The sequence below is a fragment of the Amborella trichopoda genome, chromosome 6, assembly GCF_054954075.1.
Source record: "Amborella trichopoda isolate Santa Cruz 75 chromosome 6, AtrichopodaSantaCruz75HAP2 v2.0, whole genome shotgun sequence".
NCBI lineage: Eukaryota > Viridiplantae > Streptophyta > Magnoliopsida > Amborellales > Amborellaceae > Amborella > Amborella trichopoda.
In genome coordinates, this window is record NC_142341.1 from 39,951,442 (window position 1) to 39,976,970 (window position 25,529).

A 25,529-nucleotide genomic window follows, 5' to 3' on the forward strand; every position below is an offset into this window, starting at 1 on the left:
ATTGAAAAGTATTACATGCAGGGACAAGTAAATAAATGATTTAATGGATGGTGGAAATCCTACATCCAAATTTGCTACACTAACCTATAACCATTTACCCAGAAAACACCAACTAATAACCTATTTGCTTTTTTGACTATCATTCTCATTTCCGTGCAGGTGCCTTATTGTTTCTAAATATTATTGTCCTTCCTCTAGGGGACTTGACCAACATCTCTTGACATTGGGCCTCTCCCTTTTCAGTTAGAGCTTGTTCAAAATGCTGATACGAATTCTTACTCCACTTGCAGAACCTATGGCCAAGACTCTTCCGGGCTAGGTTCCTGTTGAGTAGCAGCACCTTCTCTCATAAACCAGGCTATTGCAATGTCTCACTTTGCATGTCCTTATGTTACCCTAGGAGAAAACAGTTGTTTCTTTATTTCTATACCCTGGATAACCAATATGCAGATCTTCCATAGAAATTTATCCCTTCTATTCCAAGCCAAGTCTGCCCATTCTTTCATTAAAGAACATTTTACCAAACAGTAAACCCATTAGTGATGAAACAGTCATAGTCATCATCGTAATCATCGAAGCCTTTTCCCAACTAATTGGGGTGGGTTACACGAATCTTGGTCCGCTATTCTGCTCTATTAAGGGCCAAACCCTCAATGAGGCCAAGTCTCTATATCTTTCTTCACTACTTCCAACCATGTCCTTTTGGGTCTACCCCTTGCCCTTTTTTATCCTTCTTCTTGAACTATTTCGCACCTCCTAACAAGTATTTTATTGAGTTTTTTCCACAAATGGCCAGCCCACCTAAGTTTACTCTCATCTTAGCGCGTATTGATATCACACTTAAATTCTCCTGAATGTATTCATTTTGAAATCTATCCCTAGTCTTTTTGCTTATCCATCTCAACATCCTCATCTGAACTACACTCATTCTATAGGGTTGTTGTTTCTTGATCTCCCAACATTGCACCCCATAAAGTAAATCTGGTCTGAAATATGTCCTATAGAACTTGCCCTTCAGCTTCACAGGTATGCAGTTATCACATAAAACTCCGGTTGTGCAGCACCACATTCCCCCACTCTGCTGTAATTCTATGTGCAACATCTTCCTTAATCTCTCCATTTTCTAGATTATCGACCCAAGATATCGATAGTGCACTCTACTACCACAAATTCCTTTTGAGAAAAGATCAGTTAATGTATACTTTCTTCCTATACTCTTCTCATTCTTGCAAATTCGTTTCTTCATTGGGATGAGCAGGGATCTGAAACCAAGCCTGCATGGATATTCAAACTTCTTTGGGAATTCTGCCTAACCGCAGGCTTTATTTTAAATTTTTGGTGCATGGTTATAATATGATCCTGTTTTTTCCCATTCTACCTTGATATTGCTTCTTTCTTTGTAATCTTTCCATGCAAACTCCAATTAATAGGGCTGGCACCAAAGAACGGTCGGTGAAAATGTTTAGCTGGAAGAGGGCAGTGTGAAAGTTAAAAATGAGTTATGCTTAAGGAGTTTATATTTTCTCAAAGAATTAGGCAATTCGCTGCCTAATTTTTTCTAGGCTTATATGTACCTTTTGTTGTATAATAGTGAAGAAGTTCATTCTTTTTGGCTGTTAATTGCATAAATTAAACAATTTTTTTAATGCTGTTTGTGATGATATTTGTTAATTTTCCTTTGTTGATCAATCCTTGAATGATTTCAACTATGTTAGCACCCATTGCCTCAAGTGTCAATTTTTTCATCACTGCGCATTGTAGTTTTTGGAAAATTGCTATTTTCTCCTTCACCCATTGCTTGTGAATTTGATTTGTCTTTGACTTCTACTTATTTGTGTTTCCTGTTTTTCTGGTTCGTCATGCTTATTTTCCCTTTGAAGTCATATCTTGTTCTACTTATTTTCTCAAAGAGAGTGTTTTGTGGATAGAATATAAATTATTTGGAGATACTTGTGGAACATTTGCAATATAGGTGAAATACTTTTCATCATTTTTTTTTTCTATTCATTTGATCAAATAAATTGTTGTTGATGTGAACAATTTTGATCTTTTGTTGTTCATTTACCATTTTGTTAACATTTTTTTGTGTTTCCAGGCTTTGGAGTCATCAAGTACTCTGATTATAGAGTTTACAGATGATGAGGAGAAGGCTCTTTGGATTAGAGGCCTTGTCCAAGAAACGTACAGAACTTCTGTAAGATTTAATCTGAGCTCTTTCTCAAGTCTCTCATATTCAAGTGCTTCCAGAGTCAGAGCTTCGTTTCTAATTTGGCATGTAGGCACCTCCTCCCATGGACATGCTTGGAGAACCTTCGCATGGCATATCTGACTTGAGTGGGCCCCCAACACTACTGAAGGAGCTGATCTTGTTGTCAATGGTACCCTGGTAGAAACAAAGCTATCTATATATGGAAAGGTACTAATTGATATGGCTATGACACCGAAAATGACATACTTCTTGTTGAAAAAATGCTGGAGTGAACTGGGATATCATTGGTGGTTGATTTCCTTACATATGGTGATAATAATATTGCAACAGGAGATCCTAAGCTGCCTTTTCTTTATTATTTCTGCAATTGTTTCCAGGTCCATGATGAAGATGGTGAAGCTCGTGGGGAAACTCTTGTGCTAGAAATCCTTGCAGGTGGAGGAAAGGTAAGAGTCATTTGTATGGATTTCTGAATGGATAATGTGTGTAATGTGTGAATCTTCCTAGTAGTTATGTTACTTGATTTCCTTAACCATGAACTGGTTTCCTTTGAGAGAAATTTAAAGTAATTAGCTTCTATAAGCTATGTTAAGAATTGAATCGACAATTGCTCCTCTCGGTAATCAAGTTTTTTTCATGTTTACCTCTGGTATTGAACTTTCTGTTTTCTACTGTCCATCACACCCTTCTTTCTATCCTTAATCCTCATATTAGCAAGTACCAAGTTGTTCGATATTTTATCTGTTTGTCATAATAGAATTAATACTTTAGTGTGGGCGTTGGAGACTTTGACCGTGAATATTCTATGACTTTGGTTGCCATAGCCTTAAGGGAAGTTTGTGTGATATGATGATAAGGACCATACTGGGACTCTCTCTGTCATCTTTGCCCTTCCTATACCAAACCTCTAATATATTCATTCAGGGAGGACAAATGAAAATCCAGGCACTCTTTTTAAATGAGATGGATCCCGTATGTAGGCTGCAGTTGATTTTGACCATCACTAGAGGCCATTTTCTTCTTTTTGAGATTGGTTTGTAAGTTCTAGCTGGTGAAAATGGAGGACAGTAAACTAGATGAGAGTTATACTATCTGATAATTTATGTGGGCAATTATTGTTAGTTATTTTTTTAAATAATCTTTAGCCTATTTTATTTTAGAGAAATGACCTTGTGAGACCCTCCCACACCCATGTGTGTAGGACCTCAAAGGATCATCATTAAATTTGACACATATCCCTAGAAAAGTCAAATCACACACTCATGTGATAACTTTTTTAGAGATGTGTGCCAAATTTCAGGGTGATCCTTTCGGATCCTATATACATGGGTGTGGGAGGGTCTCATAGGATCATCACTCTTTATTTTATAAACTATTCAATAAGCAATTAAGCATGACAGAATTATCTTATATATATATATATATATATATATATATATATATACATATATGGAAAAAGATGGGATTAGCCCACTAGCTCATATGAACGTATGAGCCCAACGTTCCAGATTGATTCTGGGCCGATCTGACGATCACAATTGTTCGGTAGTGCTTGAATTTTAGTTTTTTTTCTACAAATCCAAATCACTTGAAATTTTAGGCTTGTGTTCATAAAAAATAGATGAATCTTCGAAAAATATCAAAAAAATATTTTACATGAAATAAATTGACCAAAATAGCCCTGAAAATTTTGCGGGGGTAGTTTGGTTATTTGTTTTTGCGAATAATATTTTTTATATTTTTATTAGTTGCACCTTGATGAAAAGAACACACACCAAAAATTTCAAGTGATTTGGATTTGTAGAAAAAAAAAACTAAAATTCAAGCACTACCGGACACCCGTGATCGTCCGATTGCCCAAGATTCAATCTGGGCCGTTGGGCTCATATGTTCATATGAGCTAGGAAAACATTACGCAACGCCTGTAGGCGAAAATGAACAGTGATTTCTCCTACCCCCATCACCGTCCAAAGTTCATCGCGCGGTCACGATTGTCCTGTGGTGTTGCATTTTTCATTTTTTTTCTACAAATCTGAATGATTTGAAATTTGGAGTGTGTATACATCAAAAATAGGGAAATCTTTGAAAATTATAAAAAAAATATTTTATATGAAAAAAATGACCAATATACCCCAGAAAAGTTTCAGGGGTATTTTTGTCAATTTAGTTTTCACGAATAATATGTTTTATATTTTTATTAGATGTGCCTCAGTACGATGTACATACCCTCCAAATTTTAGGTCATTCCGACTCGTAGAAAAAAATTAAAAATAAAACCCTACCGAACAATCGTGACCTCGCAGTGAAATTTGTACGGTGATGAGGGCAGGCGAAATCACTATTCATTTTTGCCTATAGGCGTTGGAAAGACTTTTCCATATATATATATATATATATACTTGTGGTGTAGACCCTTAAAGTCCTGAACAGTTTTAGACATTTTGATACCCTTATCTTATAGTATAGTAACTTTTAATTTAGCGGTATTTTAAGTAATTAGTCAAAGGTAAACTAGAAATTCCTAATAGAAACAAAAATATTTATTAACAATAGTGGACAATGATATTATCGATATGGTGTGTGACGTCACCCACAAGATGCATTAATTATTTATAACTAACAATAGAATGCCACTATTTTCTAATAAAAATATCCATTCTAACCTTCTAAATGACAAAAAATGCTCCTACTTGAAAAATTTTGTATTACAAGGTATTTTTGTGTCTAAAAATGTAGAGCACCTTAAGGGTCTATACCACCAAGTGGTGTAGCCTAACAAAACCCATTTATATATATATATATATATATATATATATATATATATATATATATACAAGATCTACCCTATCTTATCCTACGGATTTTATCGTAAATAAGCAAAGATAACAGTTATAAGCTATTAGTTGTTGGAAAAGTGTAACATAATACAGAAAAGCACATATGAGAATTAAAGCAGAAATCCAAGATATATCAAGAACAATCCACGAAGTATGAGTAGGATTGCGAATTTTAAAAGTAAATACAAATTTCAACTGCATCATAGATTAAGAAAGAAACAACATAACTTACTGTTTACATGTACATAAACTGGCAAAGTGTTTCCACTCGGAGGGATAGTAAGAAGGTAGAGAGGAAATATTACAATCACACATTTAAAGTAGTAAGAAGTTACCGACTTGATGTACAGACGGCTAAAGGGAATAAACCTATTGTCTACAGAAAATAGAAGAAAGCAAAGTAGAAGAGAGAGGAAAGGGAGAAAGTATGAAACTATGAGTCCATATGCTGAGCTTGCTTCAGATGCTTTCTTTGTAGTCCTTGCGAAGTCTATTTTTCAATGAAGCGAGAAGAGGTATTTATAGGCATAAAGAGAAGCGGCGTGCCTTTGAGATGAAGGAAAGGATGTGGCTAAAGGAAGTGCTGTGAGGGAGGAGATAGCTGACGTGGGATGCGTGGCTAAGAGCGGTGCTGTAGTGAGGGAGGAGATAACTGACATGGGACGAGTGGCGGAGAGAAATGCCGTAATGAAGAGGGTAACCGATAGGGGACACGTGGTAGGAGAAGAGGGCGGCCGTGCGTCGGTGGCAAATCTTTTTGGCTTCATACGTGCGGGAGTAAAGGAGTTGGCTTCGTTTGTGCGAGAGTAAAAGGAATAAGAAGATGACACGTGGCTGTGATTGTGACCTTCTTACTGTCGTATGTCTATCCATGGAATCTTTTTACTGTAGGATGGCATCTGCGGCGCCGGATGAAGGAAAAAAGAAGAACAGGGAATCTTTTTGATTATGGGTCATGTCAGAGGATAAGGAGAATCTTTATTTGCTTTATGTCATATCTGTCGGGTTGTCAGATCATGCATTTGGATCTTGGCTGAAATCTTCTAGCATTGGATTTCCTGACTGGATTGTTTCTTCGGATGTAGTTGGTCCTGGATTTGAAGTGGCAAAGATTTGCAAGAGATGCTCTTCTAGCTCTTCGAGAGTAGCATTTGGATGGGATAGTCTCATCTTTTTGAGATATGCAGAAAATGTGGGAAGGCTGACAGTATTATTTTTTTGGGGTTGAATTATGTCAAATTGAGGAGGTATTTGTTTGAGTGTCAAAGAGGAGGGTTTAGTACTGTAAACATCCCACCATTTGATTTTGATGGTTTTACCAAGGCGAGGGACATATTCAAAATTATTGGTATTATTTTCAGAAAGGGAGTAATCCCATTTTAGAATCCATGGGATTTGATAGATAGCCATAAAGTATAGGTGATAATTATCTTGGGGAGTGCACGTATTATGAATGGCAAATTTTTCTTGAAAGGCTTGAAATTCATCTGGTAATATTTGAGTATGTGATCCCCATATTAGGAACCAATGTCGGAACCAGCTAGGGAACCGTTCCAAGATAGGGAATTTAAACTGGACATACTAAGAATGAGTATTATTTGGATTTTGATATACAAAGACATTATGCCAGGCCTCAATATACTCAGCATACTTATAATATTTGTATTGGAATTCAGGATTGGCTAACTTTTTGCCTTGCATAGGGTTATTACCCCAATCTTCATAAGATAATAATTTTTTAATTTGTAATTTAGAATATGCATATAGTTTAGTATTACCTTGATAGAAATGTACGATGGATACGGAACCAGTTTCCATGAGTACAGCCTCATACCATTCACGAGTCTTGGCTCCATTAGTAGGGTTCAAGTGATTAGTGAGATATAAGGGAGCTAATTTATTTGGGTCAATGTTTATATGCTTGTCGCATATGGGTATATCAGCCAGAAATGCGGTTTCAACATAAACTGACTTTGAAGCGGAGGAAGTTTGTCTATTTGGGTAGGCTGCTGAAGTAAATGCCGGACTAGGGGTTTGTATTGGACTTTGAGGAGGAGTCTAGATGAAATATTCTGGTACATTTGTCGATCGCATGGGTGACATGGGTGTTATTGGTAAAGAAGAACTGAGCATAAGAGGCCCAGATATGGGACAGGGTACCAAGTCCATTTTTTGTTTGCCATGAATGTTACCTTGAGATGTATTCATATTTGTATGAGTATTGTGCAAAAATAACTGTAAACCGTAAGGAATACTATCTGGTTCAGGTAGTGGTGGTAATATACGGCCCCCCCTGCAAAAATTCATGGGTAAGAAAGTCAGGTAACGAATTAGTAGAGCCAGGAAGATGTTCAATAGAAAAATCAAAAGCGGATAATATCGCTTGCCAACGGGCAAATATTTGTTTTGAAACAAGATTTTGAACATCCTTTTGCAGAATGTCCTTAGCAGCTTTACAATCAGTACGTATCAAGAAATGTTGGTTCAAAATATCACTTTGAAACTTAGTAACACAGTGTATAATGGCAAGTAATTCTTTTTTGATAGTAGAATAATTCTTTTGTGCAGGATTCCATGCTTTAGAAGTAAAGCGAATTAATTGCTCAGTAGAATCATACCTTTGTTTTAGTATGCCGCAGAGACCTAAGTCAGAGGCATCGCATTCAATGATTTTAAATGCAGTAGGATTGGGAAGTGTTAAACAAGGTAATTCTTTGGCTTTTTGCTTAAGTCGTTGAACAGCCAAAGTATGGATCTCAGTCCATGGTGGATGATTCTTTTTTAACCTATCATATAAATGTTTGGCTTCTATGGCAAGATTTAGATAGAAATTACTAATATAATTAAGACATCCTAGAAATCGTTGCAATTCGGTTTTGTCTACAATTTTATCAGAGAATTTATTAGTAAATAAAATTGATCTATCAATGGGGATAATTGTACCTTGGTTAATATTATGTTCTAAAAATTGGATTTTGGTTTGGAATAAATGAAGTTTTTTAGCAGAAACAACTAAACCAGCATGTTTGATAGTATTGATAAAAGTATGAAGATGTTTGAAATGTTGATCTAAATAATCAGAATAGACCAGTACATCATCTATATAAACAATCATAAATTTATAATAAGGATTGAAGACATCATTCATAATTTTCTGAAATTCAGATGGAGCATTTTTAAGACCAAATGACATTACATTCCATTCATATTGTCTGAATGGAACATTAAAAGCAGTTTTATATTTGTCTTCTTCTTTTATTTGAATCTGCCAGAATCCGGATTTTAAATCAAATTTTGAGAAGATAACGGCATGTACTAATCGATCCAATAAATCTTTATTATTGGGAATAGGATATCGAATCCATTGTAAGACTTTATTTAGAGGTTTATAGTTGATGACTAATCGTGGAACTCCTCGTTCTTGCTCAATATTTTTATTGACATAAAACGCAGAGCAGCTCCATGGGGATAAGCTTGGACGAATAAGCTTCTTTTGGAGGAGATTTTTGATTTCCGTATGACAAGTTTGGAGTAATTCCGTATTCATCTGAAGAGGACGAGCTTTTGTTGGAATTTTTGTTTCATTAAAATCGGGTTCATATGGTAATACAACAATATGCTGTTTTCTGTTCCAGAAAGCAGTTGGTAATTCATGACATATTTCTTGTTCAATAATACTTTTTAGTTGTATTTTTTGTATCATATCTTTCGTTTAGAGTTTTCAATAACAACCTTATGTTTGATTTCAAGTTGTAATGATCCTAGAAAATCCTCTTTTTGTTTGATATGATTTTTAACTGTATTGATCTCTTTGATTTTTGGTTTATCAAGAAAATCGAATTTTATATGAGTGTCATGAACAATTGTTTCAATTCCTGATTGAGTAATTTTCATTTGTACTTCATGTAGACACTCGAGGACAGACTATATTTTTCCAAACCAATATAGAAAAATCCAATACCATTATACCAAAAACAATATCCTGGTCAGATATTATCTTACCAGAATCATGGTCTATTCATAATGAAAACCAACCATCCCAAACATCTATACAAAATATTCCAGATAAAATTATAGAACATACAGATGGAAATATTGAGATCCAATTTACTAATAATAGAACTACTATTCCTACTGCCACAACAGATTCTATATCTTTTCCTCAATTTTTTCCTAAAATTGAACCGCCAAGACAATCTATTACCACATGCACCCATAGTCCACATCTAAAGATTCCTTCATCCACAAGTAGTACTCCTCGGAGACTACAAATTGATGGATTAAGAAAAACACCAGATAATATTACTATTCCACAATATAAATAGGCTCAACAAGAACCTGACGAATTTGACTTCCTTCAAGTCATACAACTTGAAGAATAATTCGATAATCAATATATCGAAAATGACTATTTATCTGTTGAAAACACAGATATAAGAGAATGGTATCTCGACTATTTTGAACCCAAATTAATATCTTTATTTCATAAAAAATATAACAAATTCTGCAAACAAGGAAACAAAAGTACTTGTTTTTTCACATGGTTAAAAGACATTTTACACCAATACTCTATTCCTATACTAGAATTTCATCTTCAAACACTTGAATCTCAATATACTGTATTTAATACAACAGAGGGAAAACCGATTACTTCAATCCATCCTCCTGAGAAAAGCCTCAAAATCAAGGGAGCACCTTCAAAAACTCCCACAGACACTGACAATGAAGATGAAGAATCAACCTCTAAAAACCAAATGGTCATTTATGAAACTGTAGCTACTCCTTATAAATTAAATAATGCAAATATGTCCCGTATTGAATTACTTCCCCATATAATTGAACAAAACAATTATACAAACTTTTATCTTCAAACTCTTGGAAAACAAACGGTTAGAATCGAGAATTTGTTAACTCCCACACGACAAAATGAACCAAAGAAAATTCTCTTTAAACCTCCTCCTAAAATAAATAAAGACAAATTCTTTATAGGAGATGATGATAAAACTCTCATGGATCAGTTAATATCCAAATTAGAACTCAAAGAACCCAAGAGAACACTTATGGAGACAAGCGCTAGAGTCACTTCAGAAGACCGAGGAAAAGCTAAAATTCCCGTCCATGATAATATGGCTCTTCAAGAAGAAGACCCTGAACCTCAAATTAAAATACTCTATCGAATATGCACAAGGCTTCACAGAACATAGTATTTCTTCAGACAATATTTATCAAATCAATTATAGTAAAAATTGGCAGCCAATAAATGCTAAACCATATTATAAGAGACCAACTCCTGTTAATATACAATTAGAAAAAGATCTAGTTAGCCATACATCGACTTATACTGGTAGGACCATCAGCAATTGGAGTATTGATGGAATTTCAGATCACCAAATACTAGATACTATGCGACATATGACAATGTACGCATCAGCATGTAAGATGGCTGGAAGCCATGACCAGGAAATAGCAAAAGCCATTGTATTTGGATTTACTGGTTGGCTTAGAGGATGGTGGGATTTCCACCTCAATGATCAAACAAAACAACAGATTTTGACAAATACCCGAAATTGGACAGCAAAGAATGAACACAACCAAGCAGTGTTATACACTGAAAGTGATGTTGTTAATACTTTAATATATACCATCGCCCTACATTTTATAGGCAATACTGCTATCTTAGCAGCAAGATCCGCTGATCTTTTATCAAACCTTAGATGTCCTAGATTATCCCATTATAAATGGTATAAAGACGTTTTCTTCTCTCGTTTACTTATACGAGAAGATAGTCATTTAGATCATTGGAAAGAAAAATTCGTAGCCAGTTTACCTTATCTATTTGTTGAAAAGGTAAAAGAACGCTTGAAAAATAAGCATGGAGGTACAATCACCTACTCCCAATACACCTTAGGAGAATTATCAGCCGAAATTTGGGCGGAAGGATTAGCCTTATGCACAGATATGAAATTAAAGAAACAAATCGATAAACAAAATATAAGTGGTAAAAAAGAATTAGGGGAATTCTGTGAACAGTTTGGTTAAAAATCATATCAAACAAAAAGAGGATTTTCTAGGATCATTACAACTTGAAATCAATCATAAGGTTGTTACTGAAAAACTCCAAACGAAAGATATGATACAAAAAATACAACAACTAAAAAGTATTATTGAACAAGAAATATGTCATGAATTACCAACTGCTTTCTGGAACAGAAAACAACATATTGTTGTATTACCATATGAACCCGATTTTAATGAAACAAAAATTCCAACAAAAGCTTGTTCTATTCAGATGAATACGGAATTACTCCAAACTTGTCATACGGAAATCAAAGATCTCCTCCAAAAGAAGCTTATTCGTCCAAGCTTATCCCCATGGAGTTGCTTTGTGTTTTATGTCAATAAAAATGCTGAGCAAGAACGAGGAGTTCGACGATTAGTCATCAACTATAAACCTCTAAATAAAGTCTTAGGATTCGATATCCTATTCCCAATAAAAAAGATTTATTGGATCGATTAGCACATGCCGTTATCTTCTCAAAATTTGATTTTAAATCCGGATTATGGCAGATTCAGATAAAAGAAGAAGACAAATATAAAACTGCTTTTAATGTTCCATTCGGACAATATGAATGGAATGGAATGTAATGCCATTTGGTCTTAAAAATGCTCTATCTGAATTTCAGAAAATTATGAATGATGTCTTCAATCCTTATTATAAATTTATGATTGTTTATATAGATGATGTACTGGTCTATTCTGATTCTTTAGATCAACATTTCAAACATCTTCATACTTTTATCAATACTATCAAACATGCTGGTTTAGTTGTTTCTGCTAAAAAACTTAATTTATTCCAAACCAAAATCCGATTTTTAGGACATAGTATTAACCAAGGTACAATTATCCCCATTGATAGATCAATTTTATTTACTGATAAATTCCCTCATAAAATTGTAGACAAAATCGAATTACAACGATTTCTAGGATGTCTTAATTATATTAGTAATTTCTATCAAAATCTTGCCATAGAAGCCAAAATTATATTCATCTGAAGGTTTGATTAATGGAATAGGTTTTGATTTTGTTTTAGCTAGATTGATAAACTGTGTAATTACTTCTCGTTTTTCATCAGAGTCAGAAATTTTCTCTATTAAATCTAATATGAGATTATCTTCTTTTGTCAAAGTATGAATATTAGAAGTAGGAATAGGACATTTACATATGTCATCATCATTTTCGGAACTACTAGATGTATTTGACCAATAAAGGTCTTCATCATGGATATTACCAAGAAAAGATGTATTATTACTGGATGAAGTAGTATCTGAATCTGAACTAGATGGAGAATCGTAGATTTGGATAATATCATATATTTTATTTCTTATTTCTTCATCTAAGATTACAGCAGCAATTTTCTTTTTGACTTTACATTAGCTTTTGTAATGACCAACTTTTCCACATTTAAAACAGACAGGTAATTTTTTATCCTTTCTTTGGGAAGATTTATTAGAAGCAAATCTTTTTGTAAATTTCTTTTTCTTTTTGGAAACACTTGGCGGTTTATCTTGCTTTTGTTTAGATTTAAATTTATGTTTGCGTTTATGGAATTTATGTAACTCATGAGGTTTATTTTTATCAATGTAATAACCAAACTGTTCACAGAAATCCCCTAACCCCTTTTACCACTTATATTTTGTTTATCTATTTGTTTCTTTATGTCATATCTGTCGGGTTGTCAGATCATGCATTTGGATCTTGGCTGAAATCTTCTAGCAGTAGATTTCCTGACTGGATTGTTTCTTCGGATGTAGTTGGTCCTGGATTTGAAGTGGTAAAGATTTGCAAGAGATGCTCTTCTAGTTCTTCGAGAGTAGCATTTGGATGGGATAGTCTCATCTTTTTGAGATATGCAGAAAATGTGGGAAGGCTGACAGTATTATTTTTTTGGGGTTGAATTATGTCAAATTGAGGAGGTATTTGTTTGAGTGTCAAAGAGGAGGGTTTAGTACTGTAAATATCCCACCATTTGATTTTGATGGTTTTACCAAGGCGAGGGACATATTCAAAATTATTGATATTATTTTCAGAAAGGGAGTAATCCCATTTTAGAATCCATGGGATTTGATAGACAGCCATAAAGTATAGGTGATAATCATCTTGGGGAGTGCACGTATTATGAATGGCAAATTTTTCTTGAAAGGCTTGAAATTCATCTGGTAATATTTGAGTATGTGATCCCCATATTAGGAACCAATGTCGGAACCAGCTAGGGAACCGTTCCAAGATAGGGAATTTAAACTGGACATACTAAGAATGAGTATTATTTGGATTTTGATATGCAAAGACGTTATGCCAGGCCTCAATATACTCAGCATACTTATAATATTTGTATTGGAATTCAGGATTGGCTAACTTTTTGCCTTGCATAGGGTTATTACCCCAATCTTCATAAGATAATAATTTTTTAATTTGTAATTTAGAATATGCATATAGTTTAGTCTTACCTTGATAGAAATGTACGATGGATACGGAACCAGTTTCCATGAGTACAGCCTCATACCATTCACGAGTCTTGGCTCCATTAGTAGGGTTCAAGTGATTAGTGAGATAAAAGGGAGCTAATTTATTTGAGTCAATGTTTATATGCTTGTCTCATATGGGTATATCAGCCAGAAATGCGATTTCAACATAAACTGACTTTGAAGCGGAGGAAGTTTGTCTATTTGGGTAGGCGGCTGAAGTAAATGCCGGACTAGGGGTTTGTATTGGACTTTGAGGAGGAGTCTGGATGAAATATTCTGGTACATTTGTCGATCGCATGGGTGACATGGGTGTTATTGGTAAAGAAGAACTGGGCATAAGAGGCCCAGATATGAGACAAGGTACCAAGTCCATTTTTTTTTTGCCATGAATGTTACCTTGAGATGTATTCATATTTGTATGAGTAATGTGCAAAAATAACTGTAAACTGTAAGGAATACTATCTGGTTCAGGTAGTGGTGGTAATATACGGCCCCCTTGTAAAAATTCACGGGTAAGAAAGTCAGGTAACGAATTAGTAGAGCCGGGAAGATGTTCAATAGAAAATTCAAAAGCGGATAATATCGTCTGCCAACGGGCAAATTTTCGTTTTGAAACAAGATTTTGAACATCCTTTTGCAAAATGTCTTTAGCAGCTTTACAATCAGTACGTATCAAGAAATGTTGATTCAAAATATCACTTTGAAACTTAGTAACATGGCAAGTAATTCTTTTTTGATAGTAGAATAATTCTTTTGTGTAGGATTCCATGCTTTAGAAGTAAAGCGAATTAATTGCTGAGTAGAATCATACATTTGTTTTTGTATGCCGCCGAGACCTAAGTCAGAGGCATCGCATTCAATGATTTTAAATGCAGTAGGATTGGGAAGTGTTAAACAAGGTAATTCTTTGTCTTTTTGCAGCCAAAGTTTGGATCTCAGTCCATGGTGGAGGATTCTTTTTTAACCTATCATATAAAGGTTTGGCTTCTATGGCAAGATTTTGATAGAAATTACTAATATAATTAAGACATCCTAGAAATCGTTGCAATTTGGTTTTGTCTACAATTTTATCAGGGAATTTATCAGCAAATAAAATTGATCTATCAATGGGGATAATTGTACCTTGGTTAATATTGTCTTAAAAATCGGATTTTGGTTTGGAATAAATTAAGTTTTTTAGCAGAAACAATTAAACCAGCATGTTTGATAGTATTGATAAAAGTATGAAGATGTTTGAAATGTTGATCTAAAGAATCAGAATAGACCAGTACATCATCTATATAAACAATCATAAATTTATAATAAGAATTGAAGACATCATTCATAATTTTCTGAAATTCAGATAGAGCATTTTTAAGACCAAATGGCATTACATTCCATTCCATTCATATTGTCCGAATGGAACATTAAAAGCAGTTTTATATTTGTCTTCTTCTTTTATCTGAATCTGCCAGAATCCAGATTTAAAATCAAATTTTGAGAAGATAACGGCATTTGCTAATCGATCCAATAAATCTTTTTTATTGGGAATAGGATATCGAATCCGTTGTAAGACTTTATTTAGAGGTTTATAGTTGATGACTAATCGTCGAACTCCTCGTTCTTGCTCAGCATTTTTATTGACATAAAACACAGAGTAACTCCATGGGGATAAGCTTGGACGAATAAGCTTCTTTTGGAGGAGATCTTTGATTTCCGTATGACAAGTTTGGAGTAATTCCGTATTCATCTGAATAGAATGAGCTTTTGTTGGAATTTTTGTTTCATTAAAATCGGGTTCATATGGTAATACAACAATATGTTGTTTTCTGTTCCAGAAAGCAGTTGGTAATTCATGACATATTTCTTGTTCAATAATACCTTTTAGTTGTTGTATTTTTTGTATCATATCTTTCGTTTGGAGTTTTTCAGTAACAACCTTATGATTGATTTCAAGTTATAATGATCCTAGAAAATCCTCTTTTTGTTTGATATGATTTTTAACTGTATTGATCTCTTTGATTTTTGGTTTATCAAGAAAATTGAATTTTATATGAGTGTCATGAACAATTGTTTCAATTCCTGATTGAGTAATTTTCATTGGATATAAAAGGGTGAGAAATGGTACTCCAAGGATTACAGCTTGGCTGAGTCCTTTGACCATTATGAAAGTAGTTGGGAAGCAGTGGCCTTCATTGCAGATTTTTGCATTTGACAGTTTGTATTTGATAAACAATCTGCTTCCATCAACAGTATTCAAGATTTGGGTTGTTTTATCAAAATATTTTGTAGGAACTGGTCCTTCATTTAGGCAGTTGAGATCTGCCCCTGAATCTACTAATGCTAAAGATTGAAATTCATATTCATCACTTATGACTATTGTTACTAAGATAAACCATTTTTGTGTAATGACTTTATTCAAAACATTTACAGATTTACTTGTTGATATTGATACAGATTCAATAATATATATATATATATATATATATATATATGTGGAAGATACTTCAAAACGCCTATAGGCGAAAATGAACAGTGATGTCGCCTACCCTCATCACCATCCAAACTTCATCACACTGTCACAGTTGTCAAGTAATGTTTCAATATTTATTTTTATTTTACTACTGGAAATGAATCGAAATTTGGAGTGTGTATACATCTTATTGAGGCATACTTAATAAAAATATGAAAAAAAATAATTCGCAAAATAGAAATTGACCAAAAAAATGAAAATTGAAACACTATTGGACAACTGTGACCGTGCGATGAAATTTAGATGGTGATGAGGGTAGGCGAAATCACTGTTCATTTTTGCCTATCGGCGTTTGAAAGAGTTTTCTTATATATATATATATATATATATATATATATATATATATATATATATATATTTATATATCTTTGGCTATTCAAAGTTATACTATCTGGTAATTTATGTGGGCAATTATTGTTAGTTATTTCTTAAAATAATCTTTAGCCTATTTTATTTGATATACTATTCAATAAACAATTAAGCATGACAAAATTACCGTGTATATATATATATATATATATATATATATATATATATGGAAAATGATCTTGTTAGCCAGTGGGCTCAGAAGTAAAATGAGCCCATTGACCCAGATTCTATCTGGGCTGATCTGACGATCACAGATGCCCGATAGTGTTTGAATTTTAAGTTTTTTTCTACAAATCCAAATCACTTGAAATTTTAGGCCCATGTTCTTAAAATATAGGTGAATCTTCGAAAAATATCAAAAAACTATTTAACATGAAAAAAATTGACCAAAATACACCCATAAAGTTTCGGGGTTATTTTTGTCAATTGTTTTTTTGCAGATTATTTTTTTTATGTTTTTATTAGGTGTGGCTTGAAATTTTAGGCTTGTGTTCTTCTCATCAAGCGTTTTGGATTTATAAAAAAAAAATTAAAGTAAAAAAAAAATTAAAATTCAAATACTACCGAACATCCGTGATTGTCAAATCGGCCGAGATTCAATCTGGGCTGTTGGGCTCATGTTTTCTTTTGAGCCCACTGGCTCAGAGGATCATTTATATATATATATATATATATATATATATATATATGTATAGAAAAAGTCTTCCCAATGCCTATAGGCGAAAATGAATAGTGATTTCGCCTATGCTCATCACCGTTCAAAGTTAATCGCACAGTCATGATTGTCCGGTAGTGTTTCAATTTTCATTTTTCTTTTTATATATCGCAATGTTTTGAAATTTGGAGCGTGTGTACATCTTAGTGAGGCGCACGTAATAAAAATATGAAAAAAATATTTCACAAAATATAAATTGACCAAAATGCCGCTATAAATTTTCAGGGGTAGGTCGATCAATTTATATTTTGCGAATCACTTTTTTTATATTTTTATTAGATTGTCCTTTCAGACAATTCCGATTTGTAGAAAAAAAATGACAAGTGAAACACTGCCGGACAACTGTGACTGTGCGATGAACTTTGGACGGTGATGAGCATAGGCGAAATCATTGTTCATTCTTCCCTATAGGCGTTGCGTAGTGTTTATGTATTTTGGCTATTCAATGTGGTCTGATTCTCCATGTTTCTGAAATATATGTTATGATATTTATATAAATGAAACTTCATCATATTCTATCATATTTATTTCAGCAGTTTAGATGTGCATATCATCGAATTCGAAAAAATTGGCATATATTGTTAAAAAGTTTACTGAAAAGGCTATAGTCATCTATATTCTTTTTTGATATGTAACTAACATGGAGGCATGCATGAGGGAGAAAGAAAATGTATGATTTTTTTAATTTATTTTTGGCGGGGATTAAGGGGGAGGCGACGCGAAGGCGATGGAAGGGAACATTGAGAGACCAGGGACAAGAGGGTATACAGGTCATAAAGGGAAGTGGGGTGGTGAGGAACAAATAGGAGAGGGGGGGAGCAAAGATAGAAGAGGGGTGGAGGGGAACAAAGGGAGAAGAGGAAATCCTGCATGCTATAAAGAAGACAGATGAACAACTTGGATTGGTTTCATTCCAACTCCTCCCTTGGTGATGGAGGGAAAAATTATATGTATTTTTAATTTCTATTGAATTTTAAAGGTTGTATATTTTGCTTTTAGTTTTAGAATTTATTTTTTAAAATTTTAAGTTTTTTTGGGGATTCTAGGGTTTTCTTATATATTTTTTATTTACTATTTACAATTACTATTCTTGGTATTGTTCACCATTACTGCTCACATGTTATTGTTCACTTGTTACTGTTCGCGAGGTTAGTTTTGAAATTTTTGTATTTTTTAAGGGTATTTTATAGTCTTAAATGATTTCTTGAATCTCAAGTTAAATTAGGGTTCCATAGGCTTAGCAAATATTGAATGTCATATTTTGGGCGGCATATGTTATGGGAGTGAATTTTATTTTTTGAAAAAGGAAAGTTCTTCTCTTGGCTTGATTAACAATCATGTTCTTTCTCCATTATTTCTGAATTTACTTGTTTAAGGTTTGGGAAAAAGGTGGATTCAATTTTTGACCTTTCCTTCCTGCATCATTGGGCCAATGCGCCAGGCTCTATATTGGCTTTACAAAGGATGTGGTGAAAGGAAATTGAAATGCTGTGCTATCTCACTTATCTCCTCCGTATTGTATATCATCCCCCAAAGGTATGGGAGGTGCCGTTGGGCCATCTGATTACATTTGAGGTATCATCTTCAACAATTAGGGGACCCGTCCTGTAAGAAGTGACATGGCTTTTTCATTTGTCAAGTCTTCCACTCCAATCAATCCAGAGAAAGTAGATGGTGTATCGTCTCATGAAATCCCTCCAATTCTATAAGGTCATTGATCAAACCATTAAGCTCATTGAGGATAATATATTTGCGAGACTAATGGGGGAGGTGACAAAGGAGGCACAATTCTATCTCCTTGGTTAATCTCACTGTTAGGCACAACAAACTCTTAGACTAAAGAGTTTTGTGATACCATTGAACTCCCCAAGAGCTAAATGCAAGGAAATCAATGTCTTGCAAATCCTCTCTTGCAGGGCTGCATTCCTACGTAGTTTTAGATCATGTTGTCCTTTACAGGCATCGTCATCATGATCATTTGAGCCTTATCACAACTATTTGAGGTCGGCTAAATCCTATTCTGCCATTTCGCTCTATCAAAAGCCATACCCTTAGTCAGACCATAAGTCACCATATTTCTTCTCACTATTTTTATCCATGTTTTTTTTGACCTTCCCATTGCTCTTTTAGAGCCTTTCACTTGAAAAATCGAATCTTACCTTCCTACATAGTGCTGTTCGAGGTTGACTTTGCACATGGCCAGCTACTTAAGTCTACTTTCCCTTATCGTATCACCTATTGTAGCCAGCCCCAAGTTCCCTCAGATGTATTACTTCCGAATTCTATTCTTTAATGTCTTGCTACTCATCTATCTCAACATCTTCATCTTAGCTACACATTCTATGGATATATTGTTCCTTTCTAGGCAAATACTCCATTATATAACTGAGGAGCATATACCCTCAAGGACTTTTCCAAGCCGAAATACTGCAACTTGGCATCCTGAATTGTGAAAAATACGAACTTTGGCAATGCCCGTTTGACTTTGAAGGATGCTGTGGTTTTTCTTCATGAGTTGTTCGATTCGTTATTGTACAGATGTGTCGTGTTTTGCAGTTTCTAGTGAAATGAAATACTACTGTTTGCATTGTAAACTTGTCTGTTGTTACTTGTGATTTATATTATTCAAGGTGTACATTTTCTTGTGAATGCTACTCTTTTTGAGTTCACTTTCCATATATTTAGTTTTTCTATTCTAATCCTTCTATTGTTTGAAGAATACAATTAATTTAGTTTGCAGGCGATAGCTTTGAACTGTTGCGATCTTGTTCTGAACAAGGTTTTGGCTGTCTGCAGTTAAATCTTGTTCATTGGGGAGGTGACCTAACTGTAAAAATGAAGCTGCATTCTTTGAAAATCAAAGATGAGCTTCAAGGCCGTTTCTCAGGATCTATAAAGTATTTAGCATGTTCCGTATTGAAAGATGACACTGTTAATGCCCACTGTGGCTCACCGAGAGGAGCAGAGTTGTCCAAGCCAATGTTGGAAGATGATGATAATTTTAAGGACGCATTGCCGGAATTTTCCATACCGAATCTGGGCTTTAACTCACTGAATAATCTTGAGATGCCCTCTAGCGAATTTTCTGATCCCATTGACATCTCTGGGTGCTGTGGTACAAGTAGTCCCATGAACAGTTTCATATTTCATGACAGTGGTCAGGTGTGTGGAAAGTATATTAGCGGATTTATGAGGCTCAGGACAGTGATATATCTGATTTTGTGTCTGTTACCCTTTTGACAAGGCATCCTGGTTCTCCTAAATACAGTGGGACAGATATGCAGGTATTCTATTGACCTTTAGATTCTGTACCGCTTATTTGACAAGGCTATCTGTGTTATTTACATCAGTGTGCTATCTTCATATACTGGAATATTGATTTTGTTTTGATTAAAACATGTCAGATGAACATTCGAATGTCAAGGTTGGACTTCTTTTGCAATAGGCCCACACTTGTTGCTCTTATTGAGTTTGGGTTGGATTTGAGTATCTTGAATGCTGGATTGGATTCTGCAAGTGATGCAAATGCTACGGGCAGAACTGCTTCTACTGAATCAACTCAAGATGCGGAAAGTGTGGAAGCAACTGAGCGTACATTTGTTAAAGGGTTTGCTGGGTTATGGCAAAGATCGAGTTGTTTTCTATTTGATTATGAATGTTGACAGTGTTCTTATATTTCTCAACAAGGAGGATGATTCAGCTCTTGCAATGTTTGTACAAGAAAGCTTTCGGCTGGATTTGAAAGTAAGGAATGCTTTTCAGATCACTGTTGCTTTGTTTATAATGTTTGTTATCTCAAATAAATGTCAACATCCTTAGGCACCATCTCCATTTGTATGTGCAGTTAACTTAAGGTGGAAAGCATAACATATGAAGTTACGTAGTGTTATTATTTTTCTGCATTAATTTACATGAGTTGTTATTTGACTACATAAATTTTTGATATTATTTTAATCTGAATAAAAGAAGTTCGTCTCGCTAAGTGTCATAATGTCACACTATTGATAAAATATACTCGGATGGATTTGTGGCTGAGGTTTATTGAGTTTATATTATTGTTTCATTGGTGTGATAGATTGTGTGCAGGAAATCTTTGTGCCTCTAGGCATTTGGATCTTGGTATGCTTTGTTCATGTGATCTCGGGTGTCCGATTAAGTGCAACATGTGCAGAGGTTATATGTGTCTACATGGTTATCTTTGTCAGTTTGCATGAATGCACTGAATATTTGTGTGAGTGGAGATTGTGATATCTTGTTCGCCATATATGTTGTCCATATGGTGTTGTTGCTTGTGTGTAGGCATTAGAATATTCTCACACTGAAAATCATTGATATATTCATGTAGGTTTGGTGTGCAAATAATATTAAATTATTGATCGAAACAGAGATGTTAGAAGGCAAGGAAGGCTGAGAAATCAACAAGGAAAAAATCTCAACTTGGGTTTGTAAAGAATGAATTTCAATTGTGCAAAATTTCAGCCAACAGCTACTCTCAAATGCTCATTAAGTACTTTTACTGGTCTTGCAGTGGAGCCCATGGCTCTTTAAATCTGACATAATGACTCATCTCCCCAATGTTTTGACTAAATTGGGATTATAAACCCGAATTCTCAATACTCTCATGTTAAGCTACCATAGACCTGGAAAAAGTGGCAATATTTAAATAATTTAGAGACCAGAAAGATGTACATGCTCACTCGATGATCTCCACTCATGCTGTTGCTTTCCTGATGTTTTATGGCCAAGTTTGACCAATGTTGTGTGTAGTTGGTATTCGCAGTTGTGCTTGGAACTTTGGTGGCATCGATTCTATTTGTAGTTTTATTTCCATACCTCATAACAATCTCAATGGTGTTGGTCATAACAATAGGCTCATCATGGATAGTTCATTTGAGATGATATGGCAAGCGTAATCTTGTTCTTGATGGTTCTGTTGATGGAGTTTCATCATTTAACATTTGACGTGATACTTATTGTATTACTGGCTATACACTTTCTAGCATTCTGCGTATCCTCATAAGGGGAAAACTCATTCATGCTTGCTCACTCTTTTAACATCAATCATCTTCATCATCATGTATGATGCATCTGTTTACTTCCTTTTTGGTAGCAGCTTTCGTCTCTGCAGTAATCAATCAAAGATTACTTATCTGTGTGATCTTGACTAGACCCTCTGACGGTATTTTCATTTGTCAAAACCAATTTGTCTGTTCATTTGCTTCCACATTTTATTGTGTTTTTTTTTGTCCCAGTCATGTAACTCTTGGAAGGGTAAGTCCTGCATAAGAGCTGAGTAGTTTGCTTTGCCTTGTGCCTCTCTCGAGATTGTTTGGGTGTAGTGTCCCATTGGTGATCTCTGTTTCCTATGCCTATGCGTATGACAAAATATTGAGATGGCTTGTACTCCAATGCAAAGTTATTGGAATCTCTTTGCAGAGGTTGCGATTCAGGTTCGGATTCCTGATTCAGTGATTCTGACATGGGATCTTTATAGAAACCGTATCCTGGAATTTAGGATATAGATTCCATAAGTTAGGAATCTAGTTTCATACCTTTTTAGGAATCTCGATGCCATTATTTGTTGAATTTCGGCCCCAAAATTTTTCATCTCGATATCATTATTTGTGGAATTTCTGCCCCAAAATTTTTCGAACATCGATTCCAACATTTATTGAATCTTGATACCATGTTTGTTGATTCCTGATTCCACATGTCATGAATCTGGATTCATTATGGTTTTGAATCTAGAATTTACAACATATAGAGTGCGAAGATGCTACACTACACATCAAAGCACTTGCGAGTATGGCAGAGGTAGCATGCATATAACGGAGCAACCACCACCATTCATAGGAGCAGGGAACTGTGATTCAATCACCATGATAGTTTGCTTCGACCACCATAAGATACCTGCTTGATGTCAAAATCTCTCTCTATCCATGTGTTGTTTTTTAATTCAGGCAATAATGTATCCATGTGTGTTCTTGATGCTTACACTGAATTTCTCCCCTACCACAATGGCATAATGTGAATGCAAGCAAAATAATAATAATGATAAATACGAAATAAATAAAAAACAATTCGAATTACATAATGTCCAATTTCCTAAATGGTTACTACTTTTTAAAGGTAATTGGAGTAGAAAATGCTTCTAATAGTGCGAAGGCTGGTTCGAATCACATTTATAATAGTGCTTCTTTAAACTATAATTGGTAACTACAACACATACAATAAATACCATAGCACAGAGAAAATCCTTTTTTGTCTGTATAATAATGAAGTCAAGATCACAATTTCGAAATACCAAGGTTCAAAAAATGCTAGGTGGTCCGCCCGGGGCCCAGTGCCCAAGCGGGCACCCAAAACCACGGGTCCCCTGTAGTACATGTTTTTAAGATATATACATGTATTTGTTCAAACGCATATGAATAGATTTGTGCTAATTTTGTAATTTATTGCATTTGAAAATATTGTAACATACGTTTTTATAACAAACATATGACATATCGGCATATCGCATGTTGAGAATAAACTTGTTCAAAATTTCAAAAATCAAACCATAATAAATTAACTCTCCAATGCTCCATATTCCATATCCATAAAATAAACCATAATAACAATCAAGTCTCCAACACTCCAAGTCTTCAACAAACTGACTTTCAAAAGTATAAAACGACACAACAAAATAGTACAAAACGACAAAAAAAGTCTATCTAACATCCACAATCCAAATGTCTAAAGCCCAAACCAAAATGGCACAATAAAGATACTACAAGAGAAGAGAGAGGAATCAATAAGAATCAGAGTCATTATCGTTATTCCTTGCATCATTTGCATCAAATCGAGGCCGTTATCATGAAAATCATTGCCCTCTTCAACATATTCCTCTTTTTCGACAGATTCTTTTGAATCTGCCTCCTCTTTCTCTCTCTTCCTCTGTGAGTGTTAACGATCAACATAAGTCATTGCTCGAGTGGCCCTCTTAAGATCAGAAGCTCGTCCCAAAGTCTCCTCGACCATTTCCCAGGTCAAACCCTCTTCGAGGAAGACCTTATTAGTACCAAGGTCCCCAACCAACCAATTTGATGCATTCTCCATGCTTTTCGAAGCGACGAGATCCTTCTTTGGCTTGTTTTTCTTCTCCTTGAGCCTTTGATTCTCTCTAACATAAACCAAGTCATTGAGCTTCCTTTGCTCTAACCTATTTCTTTTGCAGCTATAAGAAAACATGCATGAGTACTAGACTATTATGATCTTCTTATCTTCTCTGAATGTTTATTAGAAAGATGAACTTGTAAACAAGAAAAGCATATAAAATAGAAAAATACCATCTCAAACGAACTTTAATTGCGCTCACAACCCGAAGAAGTAGTTGTCAAACTCAGGATCTGATTAGCCATCTTCTAGAGGTGTGGAGCGCTATTGTCATGTTGTCTCTACCATTGGGCTGCAATATGTGGACAAATTTTATAATTAATTTACGTATTTAACATTATCATATATAATTTTAGGAGCCTAAAAGTTGAAAGAAAACTAGACAACTAGGCAGCAAAAGTACAAAATATATTACCTGGTTCGTCTTTTTTTCTCTGTATTAGTGCCATATCTTTCCCAAATGACATCAAAGCACACTTATACAAAATGAGCTCTTATGTTGATATCTTATCTTGGATATGTGGATCGGAAACTAGTCTCTCAAGGCATTCGTTAAAACTATCTATAATTGTAGCTTTTGCCTCAATATCTTCATCTTCATATAAGAATTTGGGGTTCAAGTAGAACCCCACTACATGCAATGGTCTATGGAGCTGGCTATCCCACTTGGCATCTATAATCTCCCAAATTGGGTCGTACTTGGCCTCATCATTGCCCAAATTCTCTGCAATTTCATTCTTAGCCCTTTCAAGTGCATTATATATAAAGCCCATGGAAGGCTTATCAACATCAATCGAGCCCAAGGCCTTCACCAAGGGAAGAAATACTACTATATCATGCTTTACGCCACGCTAAAAATATTTAGAAAGAATAATATCCCATGAAGAATAATATCCTGTGCTTTCTTTGCCTTGGCATCTCTAGACCACTTACACCTACTCCACTCCTTTGAAGCAAACATAGACCTCAATGGGATCCTCCTGCTATACATGCTCTTTAGACTAAGGTAGGCAGTGGCAAATCTAGTGACCCTGGGCCTCGCTAGCTCTCTCTTCTTTGTAAACTTGAGCATCGTGCTAAGGGTAATTGTGTGACTGTATATGAAGACTATAACCTCCTTAACTTTAGAAAGAACTCCTTTAATAATAGTTAACTCGCCAATAACCTCAATTATAAGATGTACGTAATGTGTACAACAATGAGTCCAAAA

General features: G+C 34.7%; 1 non-coding gene across 1 annotated transcript in view; it reads left to right on the forward strand.

The window, feature by feature from the left end:
- LOC18429995 (uncharacterized) overlaps positions 1–25,529 on the forward strand; it is a 115,131-nt gene that overhangs the window by 23,735 nt on the left and 65,867 nt on the right. Inside the window, exons 12-16 of the transcript XR_016058575.1 lie at positions 2,096–2,194; positions 2,280–2,416; positions 2,587–2,655; positions 19,961–20,448; positions 20,569–20,908. This is a non-coding gene — a transcript (uncharacterized LOC18429995). The remainder of the gene's footprint in view (positions 1–2,095; positions 2,195–2,279; positions 2,417–2,586; positions 2,656–19,960; positions 20,449–20,568; positions 20,909–25,529) is intronic.